At 39.6% G+C, this 27,314-nt stretch overlaps 1 pseudogene; it reads left to right on the top strand.

Annotated features, from left to right (window-relative positions):
- The first annotated feature begins 14,813 nt into the window (after nt 1–14,813).
- Nucleotides 14,814–26,801, top strand: LOC140846170 (small ribosomal subunit protein eS7-like; annotated as a pseudogene).
- Nucleotides 26,802–27,314: the final 513 nt, after the last annotated feature.

Below are 27,314 nucleotides of genomic sequence, written 5' to 3' on the forward strand. Positions count from 1 at the left end.
TTCATCCTCATGGACCCCTTCCCTGTCCATTCTCCCATGTTTCAAGTTCTTTCAAAGCTCACTGCATCTCTACCACCACTTGTTGAGCAGAAATAATATGTATCCCTATGCCATCTTCCCCCTAAGAGACTACCATTGCATGAAGTCAGGGCTTTCATCTGTCTTACTAACTAGAATGTTTCTATAGTAGGTCCTCAGTAAATAGGGGTTTAATGAATGCAAGGCTGGATTAAGTGATGGGGAGTGGCTGAAGGTAAAATAGCAGAGTGGAAGAGATTGAGATTCAAACATTTACCAAGCAAGCCTTTAACATCTTCATTTTCTGAGAATAAAGAACAAATAATTTCCTCAGCACTAATGAAGTGAAGTAACATTACCCAGAGTTTAAAAAGCATGGATTTTAGAGTTCTACAGCCAATATTTACAAAGCAAAAAAAAAAATTAGACACACTTGTGGAGACACAACTATAACAAAATACCCTGGGAAAATGTAAAATCACTCTTATTTTACAAGCATTTCTGATGATTTCATCTCAAAGTTCATCTGGAATGCTGGAAACACTCACCTTCTACTTAATAAATTCTACTGTTTCTGTGCAAGTTACAAAACTATTGAAAACAAATTAGCCTTTGACTCTGGGCCTCATTTATGTCCCCAAAATTATGACAATGTTTAAGTACATTAAATATAATTTCTATGTATCACTGAGGACACAGAAAGCTAATAACAGTTTCCTGGAGGACTTCTCATGCAGTCTGGAACACAGTAAGAGATCCAATCACGCATCTTCATTTTAGTGACCAAGATATCATTAATTAAATTAGGATAGAATTATCAAGGAAGCAAACCAATTACATCTAGTTGAATGGAGAAGACAAAGGCACAAGCGTTTCTTACCTAGATTTCCGAATGCAAAACAATCTGTATTTGTCACAATTATTTCAGTCTCAGTGACAAAACCTGACTTAAGCTACCTAAAGGAAAACAGTCCAATATCTTCCCCAACATTAATAGCGATTCCCAAAATGACGCAAGTATTTCCTGAGCACCTGAACGCTCCCCAGACCTGACAGTGCCGTGGCCGCATCACGCTGGCTGGTGCGCCCACCCCTCACAGGAGAAGTGGGGCCACTTGGTTGAGGACCCAACCCAACCGAAATCAAACGGAATTACAGAAGCTAAACTCACAATAGGAAAAAGGATGTAGTTCGGGAAAAATTTTCAATTGTTAACTACACAAATTATGTCCCATTATTAAGCAGATAAATCTTTCAGTGTTTGAAATGAAGTAACTATGACCACTCAAATTAAGAACTCATGATTTTAATACCAAAATTTCAAAAACCAAGTTAATTCTCAGCAACCGGGAGATTGGTTCAAATGACTGATGGCTTTTTACAACATGAGAAGGACGAAAACAGCATGGTTCTTGATTTTGAGTAGCTTGCCTGCTAAGCAGTGTGTAAAGTCCCCCACTACCCAGTCTCCCTTCTCATCTCCAATCTCCAACCCAGAGGGTAAGCAACAGGGTGAATTTTAAGGATGGAATGAGACTTATAAGTCAGTTTCATTCATTTCTTAGAAATATAAACACCTCCAAGTGGAATAATCTGCCTTCCCATAACTCTTCCTTGCTGGCTTTGGCCAATCAAGAAGCTCTTTTGTGAGCTGCCCTGTGACAAGGCCCAGGAGGAAGAGGCTGCGCGTAGCTCTGGCCAACCGCCAGCAAGGAACTGAGGCTCTTGGTCCCACGGTCTGCAAGAATCTGAGTCCTAGCAAGACGAATATTAAATCATGCAGGTGTTATCCTGTGACCTTTGCTGTGCTCTGTTGGTTAGACGCACTCAGTGGGGTCCATACCCCAAAGGAGGGCATGACCCGAGATCAGGAGCTCCAGGAGGCACGGAGAGGCAGGAGCCACCTCGGGATCTGTTCCTTCGCAGGCAAGGGAGAGAAAACAGGAAGTCTAAAAACACCTTTCTTTCATCTTCTCTAATAATCAAGACATTCATCCTGTCAAATCTAGAAATAATGGACTTTGAAAACTATTAACTCCAATCCGACCATTCTTCCAATCATTTTCCAAGACCTTAAAACACTTTTTAAAAATGAATAGCTTTTGTGGCAAAGAAACAATTACCAAACATCAGCATTTGCTTCACCTTTGTTTAGTTATCATTTTTACATTTAAGTAAAATAAAATGTAAGATTTTTATTACAGTATCATGCAATATAATTCCATTGTTATATTTTTTCTGCTTATCTCTCTACTTAAATATACCTAATGGATCAATATTTAAAATAATTTATTTCACTCTGTACTTTTTCATTTTATTTAGATTTTATGAAGATCTTGCATGTGTTATTTTTATAAAAATAATTCCTAAATTATTTCTGACATAATTAAACTGCTTAGCCTTATCATTATTATGTGATCAATAAGATAATAGTTACATAAACAAAGTCATTTCACCTATATGAATACTGGTATTAACACATTTCATAGAGCATTGGACAGTTACCAAGACTTAACAGAGTTAATTACCCTGCATGACCAAAAATGTACATTTAATAATATTTTCTTAATAAATGGCTTGGAAAGAAAGCTAAGAAAACACAGAGGTGAAGTAAATTAAGAAAGTAAATTAGTGTCTTGGGTTCACAAAAGAGTAATTTTTATAACAAATTACATAAATCCTAATTAAATATTAATTCAATTGTCCTAATTAATTCTTTGATTAAAAAAACTACAGGAAACTGACATAAAAATTTAGAAGCTCTTTAATGCCAAACATTAACCTACAGGAAGTAAAACTTTTGGAAGTGATTTTCATGCTTTAAAAATACATGAGTTCTTACTCTTTAACCTTATCCAAACTCCAAGTTTTGTATAATGGCTAGTAAATTTTAATAGCTGGCTTACTGCAGAAGTGAACAGGATACCTAGTGTAGAAATTTGGACACCATTAACAGAGCTCTAAATTACATCATATGTAAATATGCTTTCTGTTTTGTTTATTTTGTGGCCAGAAAGGATTATGAAACCAAGATAGGCAAATATTATCTCACCACACATCTTACAGTAGTGTTTTTTAACTATTAAGATTAAAACACCACAAATCTATTATCTTCCACTTCTGGAGGTCAGAAGTCCAACACAGGTCCCACTATACTAAAATCAAAGTGTCAGGCAGGCCAAAATCCCTCTCTGGAGGCTCTACAGAGGCCTCCGTTTCCATGATTATTTCTAATTTCTAGAGGCCACCTGCACTCTTAGCATCTGGCTCCTTCCTCCATTTCAAAGCCAGCAGCAGAGTCCGGTCTCTCTCTCTTCTGACACTGAATCCCCTGCCTCCTCCTTCCCCTGAAGGCCCTGTGATCACATTGGGTCTACTTGGATAATCCAGGATTATCTCCCCATGACAAGGCCCTTCACTTAATCACATGTGCAAACTCCACTTTGCCATATTAGGTAGCATGTTTTCAGCTTCTAGGGATGAGGGCAGGGACATTTGGTGGTGGGGGGAGGTGATTCTTTCTACCATACTTTTCATTCAGATTCATTTATCTGCTTCATTCTCATGCAACTTCTTAATTAAAGATTTTGTTTTTGACTGTTTATAAAGCAAGAGGACAGGACACAAAAGGTCGCTTGCCTTAGTGTATCCCAAGACCTCTCTTAGAAAGCACAGAACTTTGTTCAGAATTATTCCATCTGCAGTACTATGTAAATGAGGTTTGAACATTAAGCGGGAGAAGTTCTTTGCAGAGCACTTGAGGTAAAGCATGTTTCTGAGGTGAGTGTTCTTGGGAGGAGATAGTAACTGAGGAGATGTGCTGGGCAGACAGCTCAAGGTCAGGAAGGCGATACGTATGCATGGGGCTGATGAATTCAACGTCCAAACTGTGTCTGTGCACTCTCTTTATTGAACTTAAATTTTAAAATTCAGAGTAATGTTAAATTTCACATTGATTGATCGAATTAAATTAAATTAATTAAACCTTAATTTTAAATTATATTTTAAACATTTTCTTTTTACAATTTTTAAAATTTCCTGATGATGAATTGAAAACATGGTCTCATAGGGAAAGCAGCTTTGGATTGGCTGCAAGGTGAAAAGAAACAGAATTAGTGAAAATTTTTCCTTTTAAGAGCATGAGTTTTTACAGAATCATGGGGACAGGGTAAAGGTTGAGAGTCTGAAGCTGGGCTTTGCTTCCTGAATGAGACAGCCTGTGCAGGAGAGTATGACTGAGCTGCCTGTCCTAGAGGATCTAGCTCTACTTTATGCCCAGCATGGAGAAGGCCAGTCTGAAAATCTACTATAAACTAGGGCAGCGGTTCAAAGTCAGTCAGAAAGACAGTTCAAGCCTGAAGATCTTCTTCAACCCCCATCTTCCTAAACAAGTAGCCCATTACTGTAAAGCAAGAATTAAATACATTTTGATTATTTTAATGTTTTTACATGGCAAAAATATTTAAGTGCTAATATGCTTTTGGTTAAAAAATGATTACTTAACACCTTAATATCAGGAAGAAACAGAGTAAGAAGCTTTTAAAATGGTATTAAGACTATATGATATAGTATTGACTTACTGATATACGAGAAACACCCATCAAATAAACAGAAATTTATCTTCACATCCACATATGTATTAAACAGAGCTACAATGGATAAGTAAACTGAAAATGCTTCTCAGCCTTAAAAAACACAGGCAGTTAGGGAGGAAAATCATGCATCAGAAGTGTAAGGAAGGGGTGGATGAATTGCCTGTGACATTCAGTCAGCTGCCCAGGGTCCCAGGTGGGTCTGTATGGGGACATTCTTTGCTGAACCTGATCAACTGTCTCCTCAAAGGAACAGGGAACTTTCCTAACGGAAGTTCCCCAGCTCAGTGCCGCTCTAAGGCACATTCTGTGTGCCGCGCCTCAGCTCATGCTTCATTCCTTTGTAAGTAACTTGGTGCAATAGCTACACTAACCTCCAGAAATGGTGCAAATGTTCTTTGCAGCCAAATCTTGTTCTCTGGAAGAAGAGACCACAGGCAGACAGGCTCTAGTTTATGGAAGCGTTATGTTTTAAATGTTCCTTGGAATATAAATAGTTTAGTATCTGGAAGTTACTCTCGTAGAAACCATGCTATAAATGAGATTTATTCCCCTTGCTTTTCAAGAGTCTATTCCAAACTTATATTTTTCAGGAAGCATGGTTTAAATTACACTGTTTTAAAAATTGCTACTGACCACTTTCCATTTGTTAAGCATATCAGTCTATTTTTACCTTCGTAGTTAGCATCAGTATAGCGTGATATAAAGTTTTTGGTATCTGAAAGTATCTTTCACATCCTATTGATAGACTGCCATTGCCAAGGAAAATGATGTAGGGACAAGAAATGACTCTATCTATAAGGCAGAGCTACATCCATGCCTATATCTATTGATGCTGATATTCAGAATCTGGACTCAAGACTCCAGGAATGCAGATGTCCTCTGGTGCACATCCCACCATACTTTTCTGTCTTCCTCAGCCATGACACCCTAATGGGAAAGATACTCTCAGATACTGTAAGCTTCATACTGCCTTGCAGCTCTACAGTCACATGAAAGAAAATAATGGCTTAATCACCATGTTCAGAGGACACATCCAACTAGAAGTCACAAGATTAAGTTCAACATGGTCTATTATTTGACCTCCATAGAATTTTAAAATATCTTGAATTACTGATTGACATTTAAAACTTGAATAGATCCCACATACGAATCTAGATGTCTATCTTAATAAATAAATAGAAGAAAAATTTGGAAGACTGGCGGACACCAGACCTATTTTGGGAAAGTTCTTTAAATAGTTGCATGGCCTTTGAATAACTAGTGAAGACTGTTGTGCTCTTCAAGGATGGTGCCCCTCCCTCAATGCCACCCTCTCCACCCATGCTCCTCCCCATCCGACGGCTGCATTGATATTAGCAGACTTCTCTCTGGATGCCTGTGATTTGTCAGCCCCATTCATTCTATTTTGAATCTGGGAAATAAGCGGTAGCCCTTGTTAAAGAGAAGTGGGAGGCCGTGGCCTCAGAATTCCGTCCTCCCATTCACAGGCAGAAACCAGGAGTATGTATAATTGGAAAGTCTTATACCACCCAATGATAAGATCTGCAGTAAAAATTCACCATTTTGCTTATTTATTAGGCTTTTAAGCAAACCGGGAAAACTCCTTAGAAACAGCACACTTTTCTCTTGGGTATTCCAGAAATAAGGGCATAGACAAGCAGAAAACATTTTTCCTGTTTATTTTCCTACTTCCTATTTTCCTGACATTCTTATTTTTACACTTTGACCTCCTTTATATTTTCATCTACACTTCAAATATGTTTTTTATCTTTTAAAAACAAAAGAAAACATGCAAATGGTCATTTCTAACCCTGAAAAGTGGTTAAAAGTGGCTTTAGGCCCCTATGATGCCCATCACACTTCTAAGCCAACCCTCTAAGCAATAGAAGTGTTTGCCACACCCAAAGATGGCCTTCTGCCCCTGTACCCACAAATCAGATGAGCACTGTCAGACTCTGGCACACAGACATCCTGGAGCCTCCCTGTAAACACTGTTCCCACCACCCAAGTGAACAGTGAGTTCTCAGCTAAACTCACGGCTAAACCTCCTGGAAGGCAACCCCTGCTAACATCTCTACCCAGAGTTTTTATTTGAAAAAAAAAAGCAGGATCAAGAAATTACCAGTATAACTCAGACAATAAAAATGTAGTTTCTATCTATAGCTGATATAATATTTCCTATAAATCTTCACCAACTAGGTATAGGGAAAAATATAAAAATTTAATTCACTCTGGATTTTTAGGTACATTCCCTAATTTCAACAGTCTCTACTGATATCTCAGACTCTGAGTAAAAGCCCAGCCTCTCCGTGTTCGTGACCTTGCCCTTGACTTCTCCCGTGCTTCCTGAGTGTTCTCAGGACTGAGAGTAAAGCAGGTCTCCAGGAATGTTCTCAAACCAGAGGCATGAAGTACAACCAGCCTGAGGCCAAGCCGACTACTGTCATCTGCTGCTCCTGTCATCAACCCATAGCTTCTGGTTCATCCACCAAATACTCATTAAGTGCTACCACATACCAGGTGCTGGGGCTGAAGCAGTACACGAAACTGAAAATTCTAACTTTCTAAGCATTTACATTCTCATGAGGGGTGTCAAACAGCAAACAGGTGAATAAAGTATATACTACATTTAATATTTACAAGTCCAGTAGGGGGACAAAAAGTAGAGAGGGGAGTAGAGGCCAGTGTTGTTATTAAAAGGTAATCAGGGAGGCCCCTGCTGAGACGGTGACATCACAGTAAAGGTGTGAGGCAGCGAGCAGTACGGTTATCTAGCAAAGGGGCCGCAGGCAAGGCACCCATGCACATCAGGTCCACCGCCTATTTTTGTATACCGCAGGAGCTAAGAATGGTTTTTACATCTTGTAAGTGTTAAAGAAAAATCAAAAGAATATTTTGTGCCACGTGAAAATTATAGAAAATTCTAACTTCAATGTCCATCAAAAAGGGTTTTTTTGAAACCCGGTCACACCCATTTGTGTATTGCCAATGGCTGCTTTCACGCTATCGTGACAAAGCTGAGAAGTGGGAACAAGAGTCTGGTCTGCAGAATCAAAAATATTTACTCTTTGGCCTTTTAGAGCAGAAGCTTGCTGAGTGCCCAATCTTTAGAAAAAGAGCATTCCAGGAAGACTTTTCTTTTCCTTTTTATGCCATATTTGAGTCCTTACAGATTTTCAAGTTAGACCTTTCCTATAAATTTCATTCTTTGTTACTCATTTGTATTTACCTAATTTAATGTTTTACCTTGAATTAAAACTTTTCTGATATTAATATTATGATCCATAATTTAGTTCTGGTTACATTTAGCTAGTATGCCTTTGTCCAGGCTAACTGTTTCATCCTTTTTCATTCAGGCACCTGTGTCCTTCAGCCAAAGAAACCAGGAGCTCACCTATAGTTGAACAAAGTCTGGCTTCTAGCCTGTTGCAACAGAGAAGACCACACACCACAGGGAATCATGGAGTATCTCACTAAGAGAGTGTTACAGGATTTGGCTTTGTATTGGGGAATTTGGAAGAGTGTTCAAGGATATAGGGCTTGGCTAAGGATTAAATGATGTCATAAAGTGGAGGAAATCTTATGACTCTATCTTAAACATTCTTATCTGTGAAACAGAATGAAACAAGGCTAATCTAAAGTTGGTGAAGCTGCAGCAATCACTGATATTAACCATGGGAGGGATATGTCTGAGCACTGACGTGGTTTGTGTGAGGGCCGGGCCCCTGGCCAGGGCTCGGTCCCGGGGCTGATCCACCGCAGCTCCCTTGCCCAGTGGTAGTTCTAAGACCTGGTATTTTAGCCTCGTCACCAGCTGGAGAAGATGGCGCCCATTTCCTGCTCACCACCCTTTCCCCTCTTCCCTGTTGGGGATTGGCCCAGCAGACTTCCGTACCCGTGCACAGCTCATGCTGCCCGCTTAGAGTGGCGCGTGACACCTATCCGCTTAAAGGTCACGCATGATACTGTCCCGGATTGGTTGGGTGACTGAATATAAGGGAGCCCGCCGGGAGGGAGAGGAGCTTCCCGACAACTGCTGGAACCGCCATGAGAGATTAGACAATAAAGCCTAGAGAAGAATCAAGACCTTGGGCATGTTGCTTCGGTCCCTGAAGGGTTTTGGCAGTTTGGGTTATGTTCTCTTTTTTTATCTCTGTTCAGACGTGACTACAGAGAGGTTTTGTTTTGGTGTTGATTCCGGCGATGATCACGGAGTACTTGTGAGAACCATGCCAGACCCTCCTAACAACACTAAAGCGTAGACAATATCAAAAAGGCGGTGATCAGGAATTCTTCATTCAAATTTTTCTTCAAGAATGGGTAAGTAGAGGCATTTAAAAAAAAACAATGAGAGAATTCATTGCTAGCAAACCCCACCTTATAAGAAATACTAAAGGAACTCCTTCAGGCAAAAACACTGTGGCATCAGACAGTAAGTTAAATCCCTGCAGAAATAAAGAGTACCAGTAAAGATGGTTATTTAGACAAACATAAGAGAAGGTATGAATCCATTTGTCCCTGTTTTTCTTTTGACTGATGTAAAAGTAAAGAGTAAAACACAATTTAGAACTGTATTTATAACTTCCACTATAATGTCTATCATAATATTTAAAGATATAATATATTTGACAATAATAGCTCAAAAGGTAAGAGACAGGAGGGAGCTATGATGGAGCAAAGTTTATTATATTGTCAACATTAATCTAAAGCAGGTTATTTTAAATTAAGCTGTACATGAATCCACAAAGAACCATGAGCAACTAATTCTAATAGAAGTGATTCTGTAACAAAGATCTATTTAAAGCAAAATAAGACAGTAAAGGAAGAACAATAAATAGCAAAACAGTAAATAGCAAAATAAATCCAACCACATCAACTATTACACTAAATAGTTATAACTATGCAGTAAACAGACTAAACTTCAGTCCAAAGGCAGAGATAGGCAAAAGTGAGACTATATGTATATATATGTATGTGTTTGTGTATATATATATACATGTATGATATATATGGTGCAACTGTACCCTAACCATGAGACATACTTTGATTTCAATGACATAAAGAGACTGACTATGAAAGAATGAGGAAAATACCAGGCAAACAGTTATTATAAGAGAGCTAGAATGGCTACACCAACATCAGAAAAAAAATACACACTTCCAGACCATAAAATGATCAGTTCCACAGGAAGATATAAAATATACAAATATATGTACATATAAGTATATATAAATATATATACCATTAGCCCCAAAATACACAAAGTAAGAAAAAGAAATGACAGAATTGAAGGGAGAAATAGAGATTTCAACAATCATAATTTGGAAAGTGCTATAGTACACTTTCAATAAGGGAAAGAGCAGCTAGACAGAAAACCGGCAGGGATACCGAAGGCTTGAACAACACTCTCAGCCAACTTGCCCTGACTGCTCTAGAACATTCCGTCCACCACAAAGAATGTCTTTACAAATGCCCTAAAGATGAAATAGATAACTTGAAGAGCATTATATATACTAAAGAAATTTCATTTGTAATTAAAAGCCTTCCTACCTTGAAAATTCCATGCCTGGGTGGCTTCAATGGTGTATTCTACCAGTTCTACACAAAAAAATCTTTCAAAAAAATTGAAGAGGAGGGAATGCTTTCCAACTAATTCTGTGAGGCCCTGATGTCAAACTCAGACAAGATAATTCAAGAAAATAACAGACCGATATCCCTCAAGAACATAAACGCAAAGTTCTCAAATTTTCAACAAATCAAAGCACATCAAAAAGGTTAAAAATTATGACCAGGGGGCATTTTCCCAGGAATGTCAGGCTGATAATAAAAAGGCAGGGGAAGGGAACGATAGATATAATATCACACTATTTGCTAACTAAAGAGAACTGTATGATCATCTCAACCAATGCACAAAAAAGTACTTGACAAAATGCAGCATCTATTCCAAATTTTTTAAATCTCAGCAGGTCAGAAATAGAAGCCAACTTTTGCAGAAAGATAACACACGTCTATAAAACATCTGCCACGAATATTATAATTCATGGTGAGAGATTAAATATATTTTCATTAAGAGCTCCCAGTTTCCAAAGCTGAGACAACAGACGCAATCGAATAAGTAACATAGTATTGACTGATAACCCAAAGTATAAAATAAATACCCAAACCCATATGATATAATAAATGCTTATATAAATAAATAAATGGGGATAGGAGACAACTCTCCTGTGTAGAATTCCAAGTAATTTATATAGACACTCTTCCTTTAAAAAGGTGGTGCATCACTCCCACGCTGAAGTATGGGCTACACTTGTGACTTGCTTCTACAGAACAGTTTGGAAAGAGGGAAATAAATGAGGTTTCAGAGCAGAAAACTGAATACTGTCTTAGCCAGGTGGGAAGGCATGTTGTTAGCAATATCCCTTCGATATGACCAATTGAAAGCCACTGTACATACCATCATAGCCCCAAAATACACGAAGTAAGAAAAAGAAATGACAGAATTGAAGGGAGAAATAAAGATTTCAACAATCATAATTTGGAAAGTGCTGTAGTACACTTTCAATAATGGAAAGAGCAGCTAGACAGGTATGGCTATACTTTGAAAAATCCTTAACCCTAGGCAAATCATGAGAAAACCATCAGATAATTCTAAATAAGACATTATCTAAAACATCTGACCGGCTGAAAAAAGTAAAGGTCATCAAAAACAAAAAGCTTAACAAAGAGTTATTGCCCCAAAGAGTCTGAAAAGACATAACAGCTAAACAAATTGTGATACTGGATGGGATCCTAGAGAAAAGACATTAAGGAAAAACTAATCAATTTCAAATAAAGTATGAAGTTTAGTCCATAAAGAAAAACAAGAAACAAATTACACAACAGGGATGAGTCTTAAAAGCACGATGCTAAGTGAAACACATCAGACACAAAAGAGTATATGCTACATCACTCCATTTAGATGAGATTCTAGAGAAGTTACCACCACAATGACAGAAAGCAGAGTAATGACCGCCTGCGGCCAGAGGTGTGGGAGGAGACTGACTACAAAGGGGAAACAGGGACTTTTTAGAGTCCTGAAAATATTCTACATCATGAACCACTTCCATAGTGGTTATTAGGATGCATATATTTGGCAAACTAGATTTTACATAAGCTTATATAAATTAGACCTTAATAGTGCTATTTTTAATAGCCTTCACTGTTGTTAAGGTCCTCAGCTTCCAATCGGGTTCACAGCCCCATCTACAAAGACAAAGAGCAACCCACCATTGTAAGCGGGCTGGCAGAAGTAAACGGGCATATAATTCTGATACTGAATACAGTTGCTTGATGTACTTGTGCAGATAGGCTCTGGGGGACATCTTCCTAGAGTTTCTGAAAGGGATTTTACTGTTCCATCTTTTTGCATGTTTTATGGGTGGTCAGCTTGTTTCAGAGAAAAAGTCCATTTCTCTTTACATGGGAAACAAAGGAAAACTGTTTTTCTAAAGAACACAGTTCATTTAATAGAACCTGAGGTACTTGACATTTGACATTACTATACATGACATGGCCAGATAGTAAATTCGTTATAATGTGTCAGTTTCCATTCAACTCCTGACCTTGTTAAAGGAGGGTGGGACTTGCGGGTCTTGGGGGGAAGCCCTGCCCAGGAGGGAGGCATTGCTTTTCCAAGTCTTGTAAACAGAGTCTGGCTTTCGGTGAAGCTTGTAAGTTTATCATTTTCTCAAATGTTCTCTCAGCTCCAGGAAGATTCTTTCTTGGAATATACTGATGTGATTTTTCTTTTTCCTTTGTTTCCTACTGTCTGCAAGCACCCTATAGCAGCTGGTTTCAATGAACACTTTGAAAGTCAGCTTATTCCCAACTGAAATGTCCAGCCTGGATGTTGGACCCTTCTGCCTGGAGCTTTATTTCTTACTGGTTCTTTTCCATAATAAATAAATATGTTTGCTTTCCTCATATTAAAAAAAAAAAACCCTGCCTCCTAATTTTGCCAAAGATATAACCATACCCCCAGTTCCCTAGGCTCATGTTATGGGAATAACTTCAATCCTTTCTCCCCCTTGATCTCACATCCAATTCATCACCAAGTCTTTCCAAATGCCTTACCCAAATCTAAACTCATATTACCTCATATCCATTCTCCTGAGATGACTTTGCTTCTCTTGCCTCCACTCCTTCTCAGTTCTGAAGCTCCCTGTATGCCATGCTATACTACCTTTTAAATCTTTGCACTGACATCTCTTTCTGCACAGAGCTCTGTGCTTCTCATTGTCTGCTATCAGGAATCCAACTTCACTGCACAGCATTGGGCGACTTGCATCAACTGCTCTCCTATTTTGTATCTCTCAGGATGATCTGCTCGCTTTCCCCATTAAGAGATATTGTACACTAAGTTTCATATATGATTCTTACAACACTCTGAAATAGATGCTACTGTTCATCTCTATTTTACAGAAGAGGGACCCAAGAATCAAAACATCAAAATAACTTGCCAAAGATCACCCAGATTGCCGGTGGTAGAATTACAACTGAATTCCCTACCATTCTGACTCCTAAGCCCATGCTCTCAGCTATCAGACTCTACTCCCTCCACATTAAATACTTGCCTTTGTAGGTATCATTTTGTGCACCTGGAATCTCTCTTCTTCTTCAGTCTTACCCAGGTTGGCTTTAATCTAAGAACCCACCCAGCTGTACATCTCCATTTATGGTTCTTGTCTCTGTCCTTACATACTGTAGCTGCTTTGTTTACACATGGTCTGCAACTCACCTACAGAACTTCGAGAATTACAGGTGTCTTGTACAGCCTGTATCTCCAGCACCTACTAAAGTCCCTGGTCTATTGAACATGATCAGTAATTATCTGTCAAATGAAAAACAAAAAACAAAAACCACAAACCCAGGAATGAAATGGCTTCTATCTTAGCAGCCTCTGGGTTCTTACCTTTGAAGCTTTTCCATGATTAGCACACATCTCTGCACACAGCAAATACTCAGTAAAGGTAAACTACTGGCTCACTATGCTCCTTTCACTTTAAATACACCAGTGCATATAGATGCTATTTCCTTTAAGAAATACTGTGGAGTTATTTGGGTTCTCTTAGACTTTCCCTCTTTAGTTCATGGATTTGCTAAGGTTAGGAAGCAATGATCATGTACTGGAGGCTAGAGCTACTCCTCCTGAATTCCAACAAACACAGGATTTTACCATCTAACATCACACAGAAATGAGACAGAACTGAAAAATGGTCAAAAAATAGTTGAACATCTGATCAATGGGAAATCATTTTATACTTATGAGTATCATCCTTTTAGGGTTCAACATGATGACTACCATTATTGCCAGTAGAAAGACATCTTAAAACAAATGCCTGGATTAAATGAAATAAAAAAAAGAAACAACAACAAAGAAGAAATGATAGTTGCACTTCCATAGCATTCTACACCCTCCCCCCCAAAATGCTTTCACAACCATTTTCTGTTTCCACCCTTTAAACAACATACGAGGACAGTTATTATTATCCCAATTTTGCTTACAATGTTTTTTAAACACTATTAGATTAGATTATTTTTGCAAAGCAATGAGGCCAATAAGTAATACAACTGGGACCGGGACTCTGGTTTTCCACATTACAATCCAATATTCTGACATGTTAGAATGTGGCCGCACTCGTGCCAGTAACTCAGTCCCATTTGCTGAATGTGTGATGGGGGTGTATTTGTTAAACAGCGCTACCACCTGCTGGTAAGTTTTCCAATAATTCACATTATAGCAAACACTAAAATAGCAAAAAAAGATAAAAGTATAGCTGATACAATTTATCATTACAACTACATTTAACCGTTAGATTCTCTAATTGTACTTCCTATTGTCTGTCACATCTGCTCAGACATTTCTTTATAAAGTAGCCAAATGAATCTTCCGAAATTAAATCTTCGAAGATTTCTCCAGAATTCATAGTTACATTAGTTTTCATCTACTTTCTAGAAAATGCATGTTTGGGAGAACATATTGTTGAACTTTTTTATACAATAGGGCATCACATTTGATATCTACCAATAATGCAAGCTGGTAGTACCCAAAGGTAAGTGTAAATAAGAACCACCTGGTGAGGAGGTAACTTAAAAAATGTAGATTTCTGGATGTGATGGCCAATTGTATGTATCAACTTGAGTACACCACTGGGTGCCGGATTAAATATTGTATGTAGGTGTGTCTGTGAGGTTGTTTCCAGATGAGATTAGTGTTCAAAAAAGTGGACTCAACAGATTGCCCTCCCCATTGTGGTTAGGAATCACTAATCCCTTGAAGGCCTTAACAAAACAAAAGGTCAATGAAGTATTCACCCTCTTCTCCTGCCCACAGGCTACTCAGGGACATATCAGCTCCTATCAGGCCTCCTGCTCTGGGACTAGGATTCCCGCCAGGGCTCCCCTGGCTCACAGGCCTGCAGACTCTCTGAGTCACACCACTGCCTTTCCTGGTGTCCACCTTGCAGATGGCAGATCCCGACACTTCTCAGACTCCATAACCATGTGACCCATTCTTACTGGATCCTATTATGTATATTCACATACATATATGAGAAAGACAGAGAGAGAGAGAATAGGGAGATGATATATCCAAAGACATGAAAATATTTGTATTTCTCCCATTGGTTCTTTTTCTCCAGAGAACACTGACTAATACAGATTTTGGTACTGGGAGTGGTTTTAGAGGAACAGAATATTAAAGATGCGTTTTCTGAATTGGTTCCAGGGTTTCTGGAATTGGCATTGTAATTTGACTAGACTTAGAGATGCTTATGACTACGTCTGCCACTAAAGAGGGCACTGATAGTCCATGGCATGATGCAGCAACAGAGATACATGAAACATTTACACTGGATACGTTTAATTTCATCAGCCAATTGTAAGAAAGGAGGTGGATGACTCTGTACGAAACTTTATAACGTTTTCAGAAACTTTATTAATGTTAATCATGTTGGCTGGTTGCTTCTAATGTTGCCAGACAAAGCAGTACAAGCAAAGCAGGAAGTCAGGGATGTGAATTCCTAGCTCAAGCTTGGCGTGAATGACCTGGGAGCGGTGAGTGTGCCCTGAAGGAAACCATCAGCTCCTGCACCTCAGAGCTGAAACTGCTGAAGATCAAAAGCAGAACCTCATCCCCTGAATTACAAAGGCTGAATTGCCATGAAAGGTGAATTCCCAGCCTTGCAAGGTGTCTACTGTTAAAGAAAGGGCACCAGATGGCAAAGAATGGGATTCTGTGTGTCTGGATGGGGACAAGTAGGAAGTGGGGAGACACTGAGCCCCTAAACTCTGATGAGGCTTCTTTGCCAGTGGAAGCATCCACCCCACACCCAGTGGCATCTACCTCTTACCTCCATTTGAGGTGATTACACCTGATTGCCTGAGGAAACTCTTACGGCTTCCTCTGATTCTCCTCAGGACCCACCCCATCACCCTTCTTTGCTTCTTCATGGAGTACTAGATTCAAGTCTCAACAGGTCCCTAAAGCTGAGGTACAACGTGTGACCGACCCATGAGGAGTTGTTACACTCCAGAAGAATTACTTGAGTTTTTAAGACTTATAGACAGAAATCTGGGGAATATGTGTGGAAATGGATACTGAGGCTGTGGGACAGTCGTGGAGGGAACATAAAACCGTATCAGGCTTAATTTATTGATATGTGCTCATTAAGTAAAGATTCTGATCCAAGTTGTAGCTCAAGGACTCAGACGAGCTCTACTAGTTGGCTTGGTTGGGTAAAACGTGAGCTACAAGGTGACACACAGTTTGTTGGAATCCCAGGACATGCCTTAGTTTACCGTAGAGGAAGGGACGGAGAGGCTCGGGGAGAGCGGGATGTTGGAGTAGGTTTGTCATTAAACACCTACTCAAGTACCCTGGAAGGGCTCCAAGGACGCCCCTTCACCGACCCTGTGAGGAACTCTGAGGCGAGCCTCAGCATCCTTGAGGAGCTCTGTGACTGCTCTTCTCCACATACCGCATCTCACCGCGGGACCTGCAGTCACCGAACTGGGGAGCCTGCACACAGCCAGAGAAAGTTGGTCATGGGAAGGCAGGGGCCAAGCAGCAGCCATCAACCCCCAAAGATGAGGTGGCATGGTCACTATGGCGGGCAGCAGGTCAGAATAGCAATCAGAACGGTCTGACTGACACAAATGTATGATGTCTAATCATGGTGCTCCTAGAAGTCAAATAGATAAGAAGCCTACTAAATCCCTACTTAACATGTATTTAAACAAAGTTCTAGGGAGGGGAACAAAAGTCTAAACTGAATCATAAGAATAAAGATTCACAGCTCCTCAGTCAACTTCCAGACTTAAGTCAGTTTACAGACCCAAAACCCCTTGAATGAAAGGGAGGCCAGATCCCTTAGAGGAAGGACCCCATTATAACACCCAAAACATGTACTGTTACCTTCTGCCAACCTCCACAAAAGGGATCTATGACCTTGCATCAAGGTAACTGTATATTGGGGAAAAGGAAATACTCCCAGCTTTCAGGGACTGGACACTGGTTCTGAACAGACTGTAGTTCCTGGAGACCCAAACAGCATGGTGGCCCCCCAGGTGGAGTAGGGATTTGTGGAGGTGAGGAATGGGGCTTTAGCTCCAGGCAGTCTCACAGTGGATCAGTGGGTCCCTAAACCATCCTTGGACATTTTTCCCCAGGTGCAGAATGCATATTTGGAACAGACCTACTTAGCAGCTGGCAGAATCTGCACACTGCTTCTCTTGCCTGTGGAGTAAGGACTATTATGTTGGGAAAGGCCAAGTAGAAGCCATTTGTGGGTAAAATTGTAATATTTCCAGAATATCTCACCTGGCTTTAGCGCATTTGCATCATTCCTCAGGAGTGGAGAGAAGTTCATCTCCATATCAATGGGTAATTACCTGGGCAACGGAGGGCTTATCTGTACCTGAGAGGTGAGGGGGAGGGCAGGTTTTGGCTTCTGCTTGAGTAGGAAAGAGAGAAACAGCCTCAGACTACAGTTGTGTGAGCAATAAACAGATTTTAAACTTTATTTCTCCCTTTGACTGATCTTGGTTTTTAGAGGTATTTTGCCCCGGGATTTCCTTTCACCGGACTCACACCATTATAACTGCCTTTAGAAAAATATTAAGAAGAAAGGAATCCCACATTCTTGAAGGGATTTCAGAGATTAGTGTAATCATCAAGGACTTGAAAGATGCAGGGATGGCCACATCTCCACTCTCCCATTGGCCTGTGCAGAGACAGATGGGCCTTGGGAAACAGTTACTGTCATCTTAACCAGGTAGTGACCGCAATTACAGCTGCTATACCAGATGTGGTTTCATTGCTTGAGAAAATTAGCTCATTCCCTGATACCACGTGTTCAGCTACTGACCTAGCAGATAGCTTTCTCTCCAGCCCCATTCATAACATGCACCAGGAGCAGAGCTGGCAAGGCCAGAAATACACCCTCACTGTCCTGTCTCAAGGGTATATGCATCTCTCCAAGCCTTATGTTATCATTTATTTCAAAGATGTTGATCACCTTTCCATTCTTAAGCCATCCCACGGGTCCATTACATTGATAACATTTTGCTGACTGGACTTAGTGAACAAGAAAAAGCAAGTAATCGGGACTGGGTGTTATCTGATCCATCAAGTTGTAAAGTTGGGTGTACAAACAATACTCCAGAATCAAGTGGGAGTGGTATGTACATGAACAGGCCACGCAGGCACATATAAGTTACATGGGGAAGTGACTCAGATGCCAACAAACACCTCTTCTGCTGCACAATCTACTCTCCCCAGCTGCATCCGGGGCCTTCTAGATTTTTTTTTTTACAATCAGTTGATAGAGGCCTGGAGTATGTGTTACAAATGGTTCTGTGTGATATGCAGGCACCACCTTAAAGTGAGCATCTGCAGCGCTGTAGTCCCTCTCTGGGACATCCCTGAAGGACAATGGGGAAGGGGAATCCTCCCTGTGGGCAGAACTTTGAGCAGTGCACCTGGTTGTTCACTGTGCTCAGAAGGAGGCATGGCCAGACTTGAGATTATATACTGACCAACGGGCTGTGGCCAGGGGTTTGGTGGGATGATCAGGTATTTGGAAGGAACAGGATGAGAAAATTCATGACAAGGATATTTGGGGAAGAAGTATGGGAACAGACCTCTTTGGACAAAAAATATAAAGGTATTTGTGTTTTTTCATTCACCAAAGGATGACCTCCACAGAAGAGGATTTTAATAATTACATGTCTAGGATGACCTTTCCTGTGGATACCAGTCGGCCTCTTTCCCCAGATACTCCTGTCATCTGCAAGGGGCTCGTGAACAAAGAGGCCCTGAGGGAAGGGGCGGAGGTTGTGCCTGGGCTCAGCAGTATGGTTTCCAGTCACTGAGGCCAGTCTGGCTACGGCCACCAGTCAGTGACTCATCTGCCAGCAACAGAAACCAGTTCTGAGCCTCCAAAACGGTACCGCTCCCTGAGGTGATCAGGCAGCTACCTAGCAGCACATTGGTTACATTGGAGCACTTCTGTCATGGAAGGGTAGTGCTCTGTCAATGGAATAGACACTTACTCTGGATACGGATTTGCCTTCCCTGAACACCACACTTCCATCACAACTATCATCCACAGACTTACAGAATGCCTTGTCCACCCCATGATACCCCACACAGCATTCCTTTGGATCAAGGAATTCACTTTGCAGCAAAAGAGGTGTGGCCATGGGCCTACGCTCATGGAATTCACTGGTCTTGCCCTACACCTCACCATCCTGAAGCAACTGACATGACAGAATGGTACAATGGCTTTTTGAAGACTCAGTTACAGTGCCACCTAGGCGACAATACCCTGCAGGGCTGTAGCAAGGTTCTCCAGATGGCTGTATAACTTTAAAACAGCAACCAGTATGTGGTGCTGTCTCTCCCATAGCCAGAACTCTGAGGTCCAGGAAACACGGGGTAGAAAAGCAGTGGGACCATTTGATAGTACCCCTGGTACTCAGTAGTGAATTTTTTGCTTTGTGTTTTTGAAATAATATGCTCTGCTAGCCTAAAGGTCTTAGTTCTAGAGGAAGGAATACTTCCACCAGGAGACACACCAATGAGACGACACTGAATGCAAAGTTAAGACTGACACTGACGGGCCACGTAGGCTCCTCATGCTTCTGACTCAATAGGCCAAGGAATCCGTTTCAGTATTGGCTGGGGTAACTGATCTACTATCAAGGAGAAACTGCTCTGCCATGGAGGCAAGGAAGAATATTTCCATAATCCAGGTGATCCCTTGGGTAGTATTACCATGTCCTGTGATTAAGGTCAGCAGAAAACTACACTAACCAGGCAGGACTACTAGTGGCTCAGGCGCTCCAGGACCAAATATTCGGGTCACCCCACCAGTTAGGAACCACAACCAACAGAGGTGCTTGCTGAAGACAAAGAGAATACAGAACAGGTAGTAAAAGAAGGTAGTTAAAAATACCAGCTACAGCCAAGTGGCCAGTTACAGAAACTAAGACTGTATCAGCCAGATATACATGCACACACCATTTTCTTTTCTCTCTATTCCCCTATCATGTCATTTAAGATGTATTAATTTTATACCACAGTGTATAAGTATGGTTAACTATATGACAGTATAAGTTATAGGATATCCAGGGGAAGAGTAATATCACTTAAGTTTCCTCCCTTAGTGGGGAAGTGGTTAGTGAATTTTCATTTGTACACAGGATAGCTGTAGCAGACTAGGTAGAATTATGACCTTGTTAGTATTCTTATTTGGAAATTAAGTATGGCTTAAGAAGGTGTATACAGGCATCAAGTTAAGAGGTGGACTTGTGATGGGTAATTTCATGAGTCAATTTGGATAAGCCATGGGGTGCCTAGATTAAACATTGTTGGGAATGTTGTAGGGATGTTTGCAGATGAGATTAACATTTCAATCAGTAGACCCAAGGAAAGCAGTTCTGTATACTGTCCAATCTGTTGAGAGCCTGAACAGATCTAAAGGCAAAGGAAGAAAGAACTTGTCTCTTTTTCCTGCCTTACGAGTTGATCTGGAACATCCCATCTCACCTTCTCCGACCTCAGACCAGATTTACATTACCAGCTCCTGTAGCTCTCAGGCCTTCAGACATGGGATGAACTCTACTACCAACCTCCCTGGTGCGGTGGCTTGCAGATGGTGAATGGTGGGACTCCTTGACTCCCATAGTCAAGTGAGCCAATTCCTCAATATAGATCTACACACATACGTATATGCATGTCTTAGTGGCTCTGAAGAACCCTAATGCTAGTTTCTCTCCTGAACATCCTAATTCTGTTATTCTGGGATGGAGCTAGAAAAAAGCCTTCTTTTTGATGAATAACAAGTTATTCTCATGAAAGATGCAAAGCTCTAACTTAAGTAAACAAATCATGCTGCCTCCACCCAGAACTGGCTCAGTGAGCCTGATCAAGTCAAACAACCTGTCCAAAGCTCAGATCTTCATGAGATAAATGTGGGGACTATGGCAGAACCTAATCACTAGACAGTCTCTAAAAGCCTTCCATTGTGGACACACACTTTCCAAAATAACTTTTTGGATAGCCATGAAATTCATCTATGGAAGATAAACCCATGTCATAATTAAATTTACACAATGAGGTAATTGGGATGAGCCTGTTTTATTTAGTCAGCAATGTTGCACTTCCAATAATTATCTCACTGTAGTTCTATGAAGAGCTGCAAAAATATATATATATATGTCCATCTCACAAAATAAAGGGAGGAAAGAAAAATTGTCAGTGTCCATAAGTTTAGGAGGGTGAGGAAGTATTTTTGAACTAGAGGTTTTGTCATAATCCTGATGCACTCAGAGTCCAACCGAACAAGGTCAGAGCAGAAAGAGAACAACCCGGAGAAACTTAGAGTCCTGGCTGTCGCTGAACTCACTAACAGCCTCCATTTGCTGAGATCTAATGCCCACGATTATCGGAAGAAAAGTCAGTGAAAAGTTAACTCTACTTGGAGAGTGTTGGGCATGTAAATGAAAGATGTTAGAAGGAAGTAGAAACTGCTCTATGACAGACTGACCTGGGGAAAGGTGGTCAGCCTTTCGGTGCCTTACCGACTTGTTCTCGATCCCATCATTAACTTGTAAACCGGCACTGACCACATGTAAGATCTTACCAGAGAGTGAAACCGACTCAAAAGAGAAGGACAAGACTAGAGACGCTCTGCGACTCCTACTCCCTCCTCCTCTATCCCATGGAGAGTCAAACCTTCCATGTAGTAAGCAGGGCAGAACGTCCAGGAATGGGCTGCTTGGGACTGAAGTAGTTGGTCAGGAATTGGCTTTGCCAGTTAATGACTGAGATTTTTTTATTCCTAGGCATGCCTTCACCTGGTCATTAAAAAAAAAATGTGTGTATGTGTATATATATATAATTTTCCTCATCCTCCGTTATGTTGCATTATCTCCAGCTGTTGTATGACTTCAGGGCTGCCATTCAGTATAACCAGATTTTACCTATGTGAGAATGTAAGCTGTGACAGAACAATAGAACCAGACCCACAGCCACACACAGCAGGCAAGCCAGTCATTCTTCCTGTTGCCTGAGGGACTCACTAGAAATGCTACATCTACACCGGCAACAGAGTGCGGTCTACTTTGAAACCCAGCTGTGTTCCGATTAGAACATCACACTAGCCCCTAACTGGAGGGGAGCAGTTCCTAGGATGAATCATACCAAACTCAAGGGAGTTAATCTTATTGATTGGTCTCAAGTATTAAAATTCAAGAAAAATAATCTTCATTTGAGCCACTGAAGAAAAAAATTTCAGTCTTTTATTCTATATTCATGCCAAATATTTTAGGTATCTAAATTTAGAGATAATAGTTATTTCTCATTTTTACTGGAAAAAAAATGACATTTTCATAAAGCTCTACTGTTTTAAAATCCCCACACAAGTCCTGTCTGTTATGTTGAGTAACAATAAATTCGACCAAGCCAGGAACCTAGGACTCTTTCTTTATTCTGTTTTCTCTTTCTCTCACTTCCAAAGTCCAATCTATTTCAAAGATTCTCATTTTTACCTCCCCAATCTCTGAATCGGCTCAGTTCTGTCCATCCCAGTGCCATCTAGTAGCCTAATTCCTGTCGTTATCTGACCAGGATTCCCAAAATAGCCTGCTAAGAAATCTTCCTGCATCTAATCTTGCCCTTCTCCAGTTAATCCTCTATTCTGAAATCAAAGCCGTCTTTGCAGAGCACAAATAAATATTGATCACATTTCATGTTCTGATTGAATTCCTCAGATCCTAGCTGTTTCCCTTAGCAGCTTGCTATTTGATGTTAGTGGTCCATGAACCTGCAGTACAGGCAACAAGCAGGAGCTTGTTAGAAATGCAGAACATGTATATCAATGATACCAAAATAAATAAATAAAAGAGGGAAAAAAAAAGAAATGCTGAACAGCAGGCACCACTCCAGACCTAGGGAGTAAAACTCTGCACTATGACAAGATTTCCGTGTGGCTTGAACGCACATTCATGTTTAAGAACCACTGCATTGGGTTAAAATTCAAACTCCTTCACATGGTTCACAAGGCCCTTGATGAGCTAGTCACCACTTACTTTACTGTTCCTCCCCTTGATAAGCCCTGTCTAACCTACAAAGATGCTCTGAGGTCCCTTCCACCTACATTTTAAAATCTCTGTGTACTTCTTTGAAACACTCTTTCCTACACCACGCCAATTCCTTCCTTGCTGACTCCTACTCATTTTTCAGTTATTCTCCTAAGAAACTTTACCTGGCAGACTGCAATAAGTGTTCAATGACACTCCATATGCCTTATCACAGCACTTCTCCCAAGATTTTAATGGCCTGTGTCCTCAGAAATACTGCACTCTAGAAACAGACACATGGTTCAATCTCTTTGTTGTATATCAAACACCAAAAAAGAAAGTGCAGATTAAATTTACAATAAATAAATATCTACTCAAATGTTTAAAAAAATACCTATTATCCTAAACAAAAGTGACTAAATATAGTATAATATAGTTTTTTTCTTCTACCATGCAGTAGTTTTATTTTCTAACTTCCAGGAAACCTAATTCTGGAAACCTAGGCTGAATGTAGTAGACACACTCAGACAGTGACTTGGGTTCAGTCAGGGAAGAAGAGACAGTCCAGAAGGCAGTATTCACAGAAAGAAGATAATTCAAATAAAGCCAGGTAAACTGTCCAGGAAGTTGTTAATCTGAAAGTAGCAGTTAACATGGGAAATTTATGTATGTTTCATGGGGAAGAGAATGAATAAATCAGATGGGAGCAAGCTGGTTTGAAGTGGGCCAGAGAAAGTGGAAAAACTGTCTGAATCCAAGAATATAGCTTGCAAAGATAAATCTGCGAACCTGGTAATGGGTGGTTTAAGTCACAGTAACTAAAGAACCCAATTGTTCAGTGTGTTATACTTTCTTGTTCTTTTTCAAGGATACATCTTCCTTTCCCTCTCATTCCTTGCATCTATAAATAGTTCCCACTAAGTGCAGAGGAGGATTTCATACTCCAAGTGATGGCATTTGCATTTTTTACATGCTGTTATACCCTCTATACTGCTATGTGGGTAATGAACTATTGATCTCTTGAGTGGATGTTAGGAGGTCAGTGGCAGTAAACCAAGCAGGTGGTTATAAAAGTCTGGACAGAGATTGTGGCAGTGACAGTGGAGAGAAGAGGATACATTTGAATGATACAAAAGGCAGGGTTGATGAAATGGATTATGAACAGAAATGTAACCTCATTGGCTATCTTTAAGTACCTATGTATTTATATCCAATACATCACTGAGAAAACTGTAAAAATAAAATTTTCTCTTCTTAGCCCAGTGGTCAACAAGGAGAAGATATTCAGTAAGTACATGAAGACTGTGAAGCCCAATGGTGAAAAGCTGGGTGAATTCTCCAGCAGCTCACAGGCTCTCCTTGAGCTGGAAATGAATTTGGACCTTACGGCCCAGCTAAGGGAGCTGAATATAACAGCAGCCAAGGGAATTAAAGTTTATGGCAGTCAGAAAATTATTGTGATCTTTGTTCCCATTCCTCAATTGAAATCTTTCCAGAAAAAGCAATGGTAAGTACACGAGTTGGAGAAAAAGTTCAGTAGGAAACACATTGCCTTTAATGCTCAGAGTAGAATTCTACCTAAGCCAACTCAAAAAAGCTGTGCAAAAAGTAAACAAAGGTGTCCCAGAAACCACACCAGCACAAGAGTGCACATGTGATCCTGGAGCACTTACTCTTCCCAAGTGAAATTGTGAGCAGGAGACTCATAATGATGTCATCTGGCTCATAAAGCTTTATAGATAAAGCAGAGCAGAACAGCAGGGAACACAAGGCCAAAACTCTTTCTGTGCCTATAAAGCTCATGGGCAAGGATGTTAATTTTAAATCCCCAGTTTCAGCTATAAACAAAAGTGACTAAATGTAGTATAATTCACAAAAATAATTTGAAAAACAAAGTGAATTTCATACCTTAATTTCGGAAACATTCTAGAAATAAAAAGCTTCTTTCCAGGAGAATGAATAAAGCCCCAACAAGCTAAAGCAAAGCCATCTTATATAGGCTCCTGTTCCAGAAGGTACCACCAACGTCTGGTTACCTAAAACTTATTACCTAAGAAAGTGTGATTTGCAAATATTTAGATGAGAGTTTACATTATTTTGTTTTACTGTTTTTATATTGCCAAGGATACAGCAGTAGAGAGCATGTGAGAGATCTTATTAAACCCTTGTTAATACCACGCCAAAAGGTAACTTTTGAAACAAGGACCAAGTTCTAAGGTAAGTCTTACTTTAAACCTACCCTAAAACAAATTAAAACCAAGTCCTGAAATATCATAAAGGAATTTTGAAAATTTATTGCACAGGTAAGAGAAGCTTGAGAAATACCCAGGCTTTCCACAGATTCCAACGAGGCATAAAATCAAGCCTACATAAGTCCAATGTGATTGATTAGTAATTTAACTGCATACTAATAAAAAATAAATAAACCCAGAGTTTCTACAATTTTTATTAATAATGTACAATAGACATGAAAAAAATAATAGACATACAAGATCTAAAATATTGCTATACATTTAAAAGAAAAAAGCAGTCAATAGACACCAACCCTAAAATGACCATGAGAGTGAACTTAGTAGACAAAAATTTAATTCAGTATTATAAATGTACTCAAAGAATAAAACAAAAGTAAGTAGTTCAAAGAATTAAACGGAAAAAAAGTCTTAATGGATGAATGGTTAGGGAATCTAAGCTGCAAAGTGAAAATCATAAAAACTAACCAGGAAAATTCTACTTCTGTCCATGAATGATTACCTGTGACAGAAATTTCACTTCTTCCTTAAGTAGAAGGCCAACAGATATATGAAACAACTGATTTCACACATTATACAACAGGCAGAAAATGACTATTCTCTCTTAGAGAAGGGAAACAAAGTAAGTCATACAATTGCCAGAGCTTACTGCCTGGAGGCATTTCTGCATTACATGGCAGACAGGGTTGAACCTATCAGAGTCTGTTATTTTCATTGAGTATAGAGACAGAACTGAGGTTAAGGGAGACAAAAAAGAATTGGTGGAGTAAAGTTGTGGAGAAAAGGAAGATACAGAGCGAGAGCGAGCACTCCAGTGACCTACAGAGGGATCACCTTAAATATCTGGCTGAGTATTGATCTGCATGAGTATCAGAGAAACTACCTAAAAATATTAAAGAAAAAGAATGGCTAGCAGTAGGTCAAACAATTCCTACAGTCCACACAGGACTAAACTCTCACTAGCCAGAATTTAAAGACTTTATCCAGGGATATTGGATAGAGTCCTTAGATGGGTATCAACTTATTTATGGGGATTCATTGAACTAAATCTTAAAAGAAAGCCTCAAAATCTAAAATTCATATGAAACTTACTTCAACGTTCTTTAAAAGAGTACAATTCAATCCAGCCTACAATTTCTAGCATCCATTCAAAAATAACTAGACAAGCAAAGGAGGAGGGAAATACTAGCTATAGCAATAAAAAAATCATCTATAGACACAGACCATGAAGTACTGGAAATGACTGCTTATAGCAGAAAGTATGTTAAAAAGCTATGATAAAGATTATAAATTTTCTCAAGGATATAAAGAAAAACATGAACATAATGATTAGAGAACTGGAAGATAAGAGAATCAAATCAACTTCAAGAGATGAAAAATACAATAGTTGAAATCAAAAATTCAAATATGTGAGATTAAGAACCTATTAGAAGATAGGGAATAAAGTACCAGTGAACAAAAGAAATAAATATAGGAACTAAAACTGCTCTTGCTCTCAAATGACATGTTTGTTGTCATAGAAAATTCTAAAAAATCCTTAAGAGCACTAATATTAACAAGTGAATATAGCAAGGTTATGGGATATAAGATAAATACACCATATATTAGCTACAAAATTAGGAAATAATTGTAAAAATCCAAAAATAACATCCAAAAACATAATTAGGAATAAATTTGGTGAAATACATGCAAGAACTGTACACTTAAAAACTGAAAAACTCCAGAGAAATTAAAGAGCTCAACAAATGGGGAAATACACAGTGTTTTTGATTGAAAGACAAAATTTTGCTAAGATATCAATTCTCCTCAAATTTATCTCTGGATTTAA

This window comes from Manis javanica, chromosome 14 (genome assembly GCF_040802235.1).
Source record: "Manis javanica isolate MJ-LG chromosome 14, MJ_LKY, whole genome shotgun sequence".
Lineage (NCBI taxonomy): Eukaryota > Metazoa > Chordata > Mammalia > Pholidota > Manidae > Manis > Manis javanica.